A 10,705-nucleotide genomic window follows, 5' to 3' on the forward strand; every position below is an offset into this window, starting at 1 on the left:
TTGGTGTAGTCAAAAAGTATTGAAAGACAGGTGTTGGTAGGCTCTAACAGGAGAAGTTGCCCTAGTGTGCCGATGTGGTAGGTACCCTTCTGGACCCTGCTAGCGGGACACCAATCTTTACAGTTTAAAAGTAGAAACTCAAGTTAAGTTTTAGCTGGACTTAGGTAAAAGAAGCTTTTGAGCTTTGATTTCAGTTTAGTACCTTAAGTGACAGTTGTTGGAAGGTTATGGAGACATAATCTACTACTATTTCAGAATGATTTGGGGAAAAAGGATGCTGGTTTGAAAATATGCCTTAAGTGGCCGTTGTTGGATTTCTTTGGGACCATATGTCTCCAATAGATGCCTCACTCGAGACATAGCATGAATTACCCAAGTACGAAGAAAGAATGTTAAGCAAGGTTCCTTGAAATCTGGAAGTATCGTAGGAAGTAAAGAATCTGATTGAATTAAGCAGAAAAAGATTCTAAGTAATCCAGGAGTGGCAAGGAAGGTAATTAGCTTTCAATGGTAGTTTACAGCGTAATAACCTGAGTTGTAGATGCAAGAGAAATCCTTCCCCGTTTGGTATCACAGAGAAGTAAATTTCGAGGACGAAATTTTTATAAGGGGGGTAGATTGTAAGAACCCAGAACAAAATATCCAAAAAGGAAGAAAATATCTAAAAAGTAAAGAAAATATCTTTTAGCGAATTTGGTCAAAAAGTCAGATTTTTAAAGCTCTCTCTCTCCTCTCCCCCGTCAGCTCTCTCTCTCTCCCCCGCAGCTGCCCTCGCCCGCGACCTTCCTCCCTTCCCGAAGTCGCACCGGTCGCCTCGCTTGGAGTTGATCTCCGAGACCGGTGCCAAACGAACCAGCACACGACGGCCGACGTTTCCCTCCCCACCTCCGCCGCTGCCGTGGCCGGAATCGGCCGGAATCTGCCATGGAAGTCGACGGTTCGTCCGAATGCCATCCGAACTTCCAGCCGCTCGATCTCCTCCGTTTCTCAACCAAATCAGTCGAGTGAGGTATGGATTTTCATCTATTTTTCGTGCTCTATCTGCTGGTTATCTGGGTTTAGATCAATTCAATCTCTAGGTTGTTCGATTTACAATTTGAAATTTGGCCGAAACTTTGGCCCTTCGAAACTACTGTTTCCGGCCACTTTTTGGGGGTGGTCCAAGAACAAAAGTGACTCCAAATGGGGTGTTTTACCTAGGGTCGGAGTTTGGAGTCTCGGTTCCACGATTTTTCGGCACACCCGAATCGCTTTGGGCACCCGATCTGCCCCGCGCGTGTGGCGGCGCGTGGGCCAGGGTAGTGGCATGGCTCTGGCCAGTTTTGAGGTCCTCGTGTCGTCACGAGCGCGTGGGATTTCGCGGATCTCGATTCGGAGTCCGTTTGAGCCCCGAACGGATTTTCCATATCGCGAGATCCGTGGGTGCAGTGTCGTGTAATCGTTGGATCGCGCTGAATTTTGGATATGTCGGTCTACGTGACTCCAGGATCGCGTAGGATTCGACGGATTGTGAATCGGAGACCCGGATACTCCGGAATCGCGAACCCTGGGGCTAGGGTTAGGGTTTTAAGCGATAACGCGATTTTGGCCAATCCGACCGTCCGATTCGGACCAAATTCGCAGAACATGGTTCCCATCCTATGAGAAACCTTCAGGGAACCCTAGATTGGCCATCAGAGACCGTGGACCCACGGGGTCCCGGGTTGGCCGATCGGGCAGGGCATCGCTTAGCTGAGCATTGGACCTTTTAAAACTGGTCCAAGTGTCTGAAAAGGGCTATTGTGGGTTTAGGAAGAATTTGAATTTGAACGCACGTATTTCTAGGAGTCGGGGGCAGGGTGTTTAAATTAATTCCTTTATTCAGCGGTTTAGTGATTTACTATTCTTGATAATCAGGCATCAGAGGTCCAGCCGATCAGCAGGAGGAACCTTCAAAGGGTCAAATTAGCTCGGACCATCTGTGAGTGGACTTTCTTTCAGGCATTATTTTATTAAATGAGTTATGTTGAGGTTTTCCGTAAATAAGATTTTATAATTGATTTTATATTGATTTTTATATAAACGAGTTTTTATAAATAAGTTTATTTGAATAAATTTCCTTATTTGATCTTGAGTAAGTTTTATTATGGTTTCGAATACGATAATTACAGTAATAGTTTTATAAGTCGGTGCTGCTTATTTACCAGTTATAGAAACAGAGGTTGAATTTCAAAACAGTTGAAACCGCAGCACGACTTGAGTTTTACAGTTATTATTCAGAGATTTCTTTTTACAAGGACTTTATTTTAAAACCACCTCGTACCCGTTTTTCTTTATGGTGATTACCCAGAGTCGGACCGATGTCTACGGACATCGAGTCTGATTATAGTTCAGTCAGTGCACTTGACTTGCCTCACGAGTTTCGGGGACGCTCGGACCGTGAGTGCCAGGATTTTCGGCTCGGCAGACTTGGTGTCCCGAGACCTGCCAGGATTGCGGCTCGGCTGACTTTATGTCCCCGAGACCTGCCAGGATTGCGGGTCAGGCTGACTACGGTCCCCTGCATCCTGCCAGAGCGACTCGAGCTGACTTGGTGTCATCGAGGAATCTGCCGGCGGGACAAGCTGATCATAGTCCCCTGATTTCGCCAGTTTGCGGCTCGGGTAGCCTGTGTGACGCCCGAGACCTGCCAGGGAATTGACGGAAGTAACAGGGGTACAATTAGGTGGCAGTTTTAAAGGATTTTAAAGCTTTTACTGCAGATATTGTTTACTCATTTTTATTAGTAAATTCATTCGATCGAAGTTTTAAAGGATTTTGAGCTTTCTTTTATTCAAGGATGATTTTCAGGCATTTTATATTGGTTTCTCGGTGATTGCACAGGTGTATTTTTGGTATTTTTATTCAGTATACCAGTTCTTTGATTCTTCCAGGCAGTAATATCTTTATATCAGATCGATTATGTAAGTTTCTTCATTAGTATACTAATTCATGCTGGTAGAATCTTTTATCTGGTGATATAGTTAAATTTTTGATATATAAATATCCCTAGTTATTTCAAAATGGGGGTATTATATTCTAGCTTGATTTTAAGAATCTCACTTTTTGTCCACTCACAGTTTAAAACTTGTTTTTCGCCCCCAGGTTGTAGAAGTGCATAGGATCCACCACCGGGCCTCTCTTAACCTCCACGCTTCAAAGTCGGGTAAAGTTGTAGAAATTTTTCCTGAAACCCCGTGAACTTTAGAAAATGGCTCTGATATCGAGTTTTTGGGAAAATTTGAATCTGGCAAATTTTGGTTTATTCTATTCTGGCAGTTGGGTGGAAATTTTTGAGATCGTTTACAGGTGAAAATTTTGGGACTGGTCAAAATACAGGGGAAACTCTGCCGAATTTTCGGCAGAAGTCTAAGGGAATATTAAAGAGAAATTGAAGTAAGAGGGCAAAAAGGTCAATTGTGCCCGACATTCGCCAGGTGTCGGACACGCACAGGACTTGGCTCGAATTTCAAAGTGGAAATTGGGTCGGGTCCTGTCACTACTAGTCTCTCAGCACACGCTTCAGCACCGGTGAGAGGCTTTTTTTAAAAAATTTAAATTTATTTTAGAATTAAAAAAGATAATGGATAGTTGTGTTCCATAAAAATAGAATCCATTATCTTATTTTTCTTTTAATTTTATTTGTTTTAATATGAAAAAGTGTGAATTTACCATATTATACTCATTTAATTAATAATTTCAATTCTTAATATTTACATTAACCAATAGCATTTTATAGCATTTTGAATGTTTTACCATTCTCTACTTTTTGTTTTATATATATAGATATAGGGCCAACTATATATGTAATTAAAATGAGAGGAATCTCTTTAGCCTTACTACATATTTGGTTTAAAAAGTAAATATGTTCTGCTCATAGTATTTCTTTACCATCAAAAAATTATTTTATTTTTGTAATGGGATGGGCCCGTGAAACCTTTCCCCAATGAAGGCGAGAATGGAGAATTCCCAAATTGAATATTATGGGTATGAATGCGAGAATAGAAAAAAATACTTAACGAAAATAGAGATGAGAATGACATACCCACCACGAATTCGCACCATTACCATCATCATCCCTCACAAGGATTAGATCTCCTGACCCCTTTCCTTTTGTTTCTCTTGCTTTCTTTCTTTGATTTTCTTGGGGAAGTTTAAAGTGGCACTACGAGGGGCTTGGACAGTTGGGCTCGGGGGGTTAAAACTATAAAAGACCAAAAGTCGATGTCTGATAAATTTTGTTTATTTTTTCCAAAAACTCAAATATGTAAATAGTAAGCATTGGCGGAACTGGGTTGTAGGCCAGTAAGGTTTTTTATTATAATAAAAAATTTATACATGGGGCCCTCAGTTTGGTCCATTTTTACATGTTTCGTGTGGATACGGTCCATCCCATCAACACATCTTGTAGGGTTTCTTTTAGAGCAACTCCACCTATTTACCCATAGCCATGGCAAGGGTGGAGCTAGGGCAACCACTATTCACGTGAATAGTGGTTGCCCTTGCAAATAGTAAATTGTGTTTCCACCCGTTGCCCTGGCTAAGGGCAATTACTATTCATTTTTTTGTTTTTTCCTCCTATTTTTTAATGAAAATAATTTATTTGGGTAATATTTTCAGATAAGATTTTCGGGTTCCTACGTGTCAAGACTATTCATAATCAGATAAAATTTTCGGATAAGATTTTTGGATTCAAATTTCGGATTAATTTCAAAGTTCAAATTTCAGATAAATTTTTGGGTTCAAATTTCGAATGAATTTCAAAATTCAAAATTCAAATAAATTTGGGTTCAAATTTCAGATAAATTTGGGTTCAAATTTCAGATAAATTTGGGTTCAAATTTTGGATGAATTTCAAAATTCAAATTTCATACAAATTAGGGTTCAAATTTCGGATGAATTTCAAATTTCAGATAAGATTTTCATCCAATAAAATCAAGCCACGTGGCATGTCTATCTTGCCAAATTTTTCTATAAAACCAGAGTCTCAGCTCATACCTCTCACACCACATCTTTCTATATTTTCATTTCTCAGAGTTTAGAATTCATACTTCATTCATTCTCAATGGAAGAATTTAGGAGATGCTTGGAGAGGCAAGAGAGAGAAACAAGAGAGAGAAACCGTAGAGCAGATGAAGTCAATGAGTTGCAGAGACAAGTCGATGAGCAAGTTCTCATAGCAATGGCTTTGCAAGAAGAAGAGAACCAAGGTCGCCGCCGTGGTTCACAAGTCGGCCGCCGCCGGAATGTGGAAAGACATAGGCATTCTCGGGGTAAGAATCTTTTGGAAGATTATTTTATCCCAACTTTTTTGTACTCTGATGTTGATTTTCGAAGGCGATTTAGAATGCAACCTCATTTGTTCAATAAAGTCATGCATGATATTTGCAATTATGATGCATACTTTGTTCAAAAGTGTGATGCTACTGGGGTTTTGGGGCTTCTTCCGGAGCAAAAGCTTACAGCTGTTATACGAATGTTGGCGTATGGAGCATCTGCTGATCAGGTGGATGAGATTGCCCTGATGGGGAAGTCCACTACGTTGGAGGCTTTGGTAAGATTTTGTCAAGCAGTTGAAACTCTGTACACTAGGGACTACCTGCGTAGACCTACTCCCAGGGACCTCCAACGGCTTCTACAAAAAGCCAAAGCTCGAGGATTCCCTGGAATGATTGGTAGCATCGACTGCATGCACTGGCAATGGAAGAATTGCCCAACTGCCTGGCAAGGTGATTATGGAAATAGAAAAGGCCAAAAAAGTATCATCCTTGAAGCGGTTGCTGGTTTCGACACATGGGTTTGGCATGCCTTCTTCGGAGTTGCAGGATCACAAAATGACCTCAACGTGCTGGGTCAATCCTCCATCTTCAACGATGTATTGAGAGGCCAGGGCCCCAATGTCACCTATGAAGTCAACAATACAGTATACCAGACGGGATACTACCTAGCTGATGGAATCTACCCGAGGTGGACGACTTTTGTCAAATCCATTCCAAATCCCCGATCCCAGAAGCAAAAATTATTTGCTACATATCAAGAGGGATACAGGAAAGAAGTCGAAAGGTGTTTTGGCATCCTTCAAGCCAGGTGGTTGATTATTCGAGGTGCGGCCCGTATGTTTGATGAGGAGATCCTCAGAAGCATTATGATGACTTGCATCATCCTCCATAATATGATTGTGGAGGATGAGTATGATTATGATGCTTTAGAGGTCTACGAACCGGATCCAATGAACACGGCTTTGACACGGATTTATGAAAGGCCCATGGGGCCAAATGGAGAACCGTTTGAGCTGGAACCGTTGGTGAGGGATGGTCATTTGATGACCCGAATGATAGATCGATATACAGAGATGCAATCTTCGTATATTCATGAAATGCGTCAAGTTCACTTGATGGAGCATCTATGGGCGGTGAAAGGCAATGAAGATTAATGATGGAGCATAGATGATTTGGTTATGTTTTATTTAGTTATGGTTAGGTTGTGTTGTATTTTTATTTATTATGGTTTGGTTGTGGTTGGTTATTATTATTGTGCCTTGTTTGTATTTTTATTTTTATTTGTATTATGTTTTGTTTGAAGTATGGAATATGTTGAATAAAAAGGTAATTTATTGAATGCTTTGTTTATTAAATAATGAAATGTAATACAAGTCATTACGAATTACTACTAAAATAAAATACATGAATTACAACAACTTTAATAGAAAACAACTAAAATACAAATACATAAAAGATATGCTAACTAATTTAATGGTTTCCATCATTTAACCAATCCGTGTTGCTAGGCCCATCATCCCGAAAAAGTCTTCTTCTCATAACATCCCTTCGTTCTAGCTTCCAAAATTGTTTTGTTTCAGGGGACATATGACTTGTATCCATCGCCATGGTTTCCCGATCTGTCTTGTCCATTTCTTTTTTGCGCAAATACTCCCTTTCTCGTGCATACTCAGCTTGAAGGGCCAACTCGTGATCTTGGCGTTTTTGCTCCATTTCTATTCTTATGCCGTTTTGCCTTGCAATTTCCTCCAAAAATTGTGAATTTTGATTGCTTGAATTACCCGCTTTCTTTGCCTTCGCGGCCTTTCGGTCAATGGGCCTCGGCTCCTTTTCGATGGGTGAGTCTTGACTCATAGGAGAATCGAGAGGTGAATCCGATGTCATTGAATCACGGAGTGGCGTCTCGTTTAACACAACCTCCGGACCCGTCGGAATAATTACGAAGCGTTTGCAATATTTCACCACCTCCCAACATTCATGATGGGTGAAACTTTTTTTGCCACCCCCGGTTGCACCGAACCACATTTGTGCTTGAATCATCTATTTAACAAAAAAAATGGAAATGCAATAAATATTTAAAATATATTGGATATGCAAGAAATATAACAACATATTGAAAATGCAAGCAATATTAACAAAATATTGAAAATGCAAGCAATATTAACAAAATTAACAACATATTGAAAATGCAAGCAATATTAACAAAATATTGAAAATGCAAGCAATATTAACAAAATATATACAACATATTGAAAATGCAAGCAATATTAACAAAATATATATATTAGGAGATTAAACTTAATAACACAAAAATTATAAAATACTTACCTCGTTAGTACGATTTTGCCCACTTCTATAGTTGTCCATCGCTTTTGCTAGGGCATTTCTCCATTTTCCCAACTCTTTATTGAGAATTTTCCACCTACCGGATAATGCCATCTCCGTACGAGTAGTCCCCGGAATTTTTTCACAAAACTCGGCATGAATTTTTTTCCACATATGAAAAAATTTCATCTCATTGCCGGACACGGGACAATGACAAATTTGGAGCCAAACCTCACACAAGGAAACATCTTCCATGGTGCTCCAAGCCCCTCCGGTTTCGATAGAAGAAGCCATAAAAATATGAAATCAAAATGCTAGATGAAAAAAAGGAAAATGTTGTGTAAAAAGAGTGAATAATAGTAGAAGTATAATGAAATGTAAGAGTATTGGTGTTGAAAGTGAAGGGTATTGATAGGTATTTATAGAAAAAAAAAAATCAGATTTTTAAAGATTTTTTTACGATTTTTTTTCATATTTTTTTCCCCCAAAAAAGCCTCAGCCGTTGGATTAATTTGGAGAAGCAGATCGGAAGGCTGGGGAGGCGACACGTGGCAGCGTACAGTTGGAGCTGGCGTCGCGCTGGTTCAAATTTTTTTACTGTTGGCACGTGCATTGCACGCGCCAATGGTAAAAAAATTTGAAACGCGGTAGCTGACGTCAGCGTGACGCGAGTGCTGACGTCAGCAAACGCGAGTTGGACTTGGGGCTGGTTTCGCCTTCGGGCTGGCCCGAGTTGGTGGGTCCCACACCACCCCCGGGCTTGGGCTGCACGCTGGAGCGACTTTTTTTTTTTTTTTTCCTACCCTCGCCTCGGGCTGGGCTCCCTTGCTGGAGCCGCTCTTACAGGCTGCTTCCTTTTTTTGTTTTACACGCCACCTTTGCTTTATTTTTATTTTATTTTATTTTGTTTCAATGTCTTGTGCGGTTTCTTTTAGTCCTAGCGTTTCATGACCCCGAAAGGGGTTGAAAAGAATATCTGCTTGCGTTCTATTTATGTTCTACTAAAAGAGAATTTCATCGTCAATACGCATGGTGAATGTGAAGTTCTTAACTCAACTCTCCAATTTAAAATTTTTTAATTAATTTAAATCCATTATTCTTGTATTTACACTTAACATATATGTGAAACTTAATTATTTATATTTATATTTTGCATTTTGTAATTGTATTTGTGAAGCTTATTACAATGTCACATCAGAAATCAAGCAAGTAAAAGAGTAAAAACTATTCATTCATTCTTCAAGAAAAAAGTTGATGGTGATAAATTAGACATTGACAAGGCTATAAAATGAGTATTATTGATCCTCAAATGAATACTATCACCACTAAGTGCAGGTTCAAGTCCAAAAGGCACCTACACATACTGCGTAATATTATATTACCCATATGTATATTTAGACAAATTTTTTTTATTGTAAAATTTTGAAAACCTTGAAGGGGATTTGATATTAAAACATTTGTCAAAATTTTATTGTTTTTTATTTTTAATTCTTTTGACCAAATTCCTCTTTATTTATTGTGGGGTTATAATATCTTAATTTTCAGCTTGTATTTTTATATTCAATGCTATGATTTTCTGTTTAATGGGATTGGATGTCTGTAAAAGGCTATTCCTCCTTCACATTTGACACACAACTAGAGTTTGATTCTCTGTACTTCTCATCTACTACTTTCATATACATATTTTGTAATTTCTACTATTATTTTTGGACAGGCTCAATGTCTTGGAGGCATATATCTAACTTTGAACGTATGTGCTCATAACACACCTTGATCGTGTGTATTTGGGATCGTATCTTGGAGTCTTGTAGACCGTCAGTACTTCCACCCTTAGTATAGACGGGTAAGGCAGTCGCCTAGGGCCAACAAATCAAAAGAGCCGCCAACTTTTATACACCTCTATATAAACAAATGTATGTTACTTTAAAAATTATACTATATTAATATTATATTAAGCCCAAGTACTTTTTTTTTTTAAAGCCCAATTATTAACTCTAAAATTAAAAAATGGAAACTTAATAAGGGACCAATTTTTTTAAAGTTAAACCAGTTTAATAAGTTAACCTAGTTGAATAGTTAACCTAGTCGCATATACGTTAGATAGGAAAATCTGCTATAATCAACAGAAGAAAAACAAAAACAAGCAATTTTTTATTGAATATCTACTGCAAGAGGAAAAGATCTTCGAGGAAGAAGAAGAAGGTAAAAACCCCCAAGACTATTCCTTATATTTTATATTGAAAAATACATGGTAGAACAAATTGATTATGCAAAATTAATTGATACTTTGGCATCGAAAAATGAATGACGAGTGATGTTTTGATGCATTTTATAAAGTTGTTATATGAATTACATTTTGTTCATTTCTTTTTAGGTTACAATTCTGACTTTGAGTTCATATAAGTTTTTTAACTTATTTAAAAAAAAAAAAAAAGGGCACAAATATACTTAGAGAGTGGAAGGCCACATTTTGGTAGATTGACATAACATTTCATTCTAGTTACTAAAGAACCAATTCGAAAAAGTTGAATGGAATTTTTAAATTTGGCTCTTCTAAACCGTAAGTCCAATTAAAGTTATACTACCAGTATGTCTCTTTGAGCCTCACCAATAATCAATAACAAAAACTAACAATTCAGGTTTAATCCCCAACAAAATTGCCTAAAGTTAGAAAAGAACATCACATTAAATAGAAGGTTTCTCAGTCTTGTAATCATCATCTCCTCCAAAATCATCTCTCTCTCTTATAGTCCTCATTATCCAAGTCTAGAGCCATTTGTAATTTGTTTTGAAGATCAAATGGCCATGTCCAAGACATTTACACTTTGCATTGTTGCTCTCTTGGTGTGCTCAATTTGTTGTGAAACGACGAATGCAAAACAAATCGGTTATGGGACAATGCGCCATGATCAGCCGTTTAGGTGCTGGTGGCAACGATGCATTCCTCCACCATCCAACTCTTATAACAGAGGTTGTGAGAAGGAGAAGGAGTGCAGAGGTGGTAGTCGTAAACTAAAATGAGTCTTCCGAAGCACAACGTATAACCAAGAAGGGGAGACACCGAGAAATGGCGCTTAAAACAC

This window comes from Prunus dulcis, chromosome 6 (assembly GCF_902201215.1).
Source record: "Prunus dulcis chromosome 6, ALMONDv2, whole genome shotgun sequence".
Classification (NCBI taxonomy): domain Eukaryota; kingdom Viridiplantae; phylum Streptophyta; class Magnoliopsida; order Rosales; family Rosaceae; genus Prunus; species Prunus dulcis.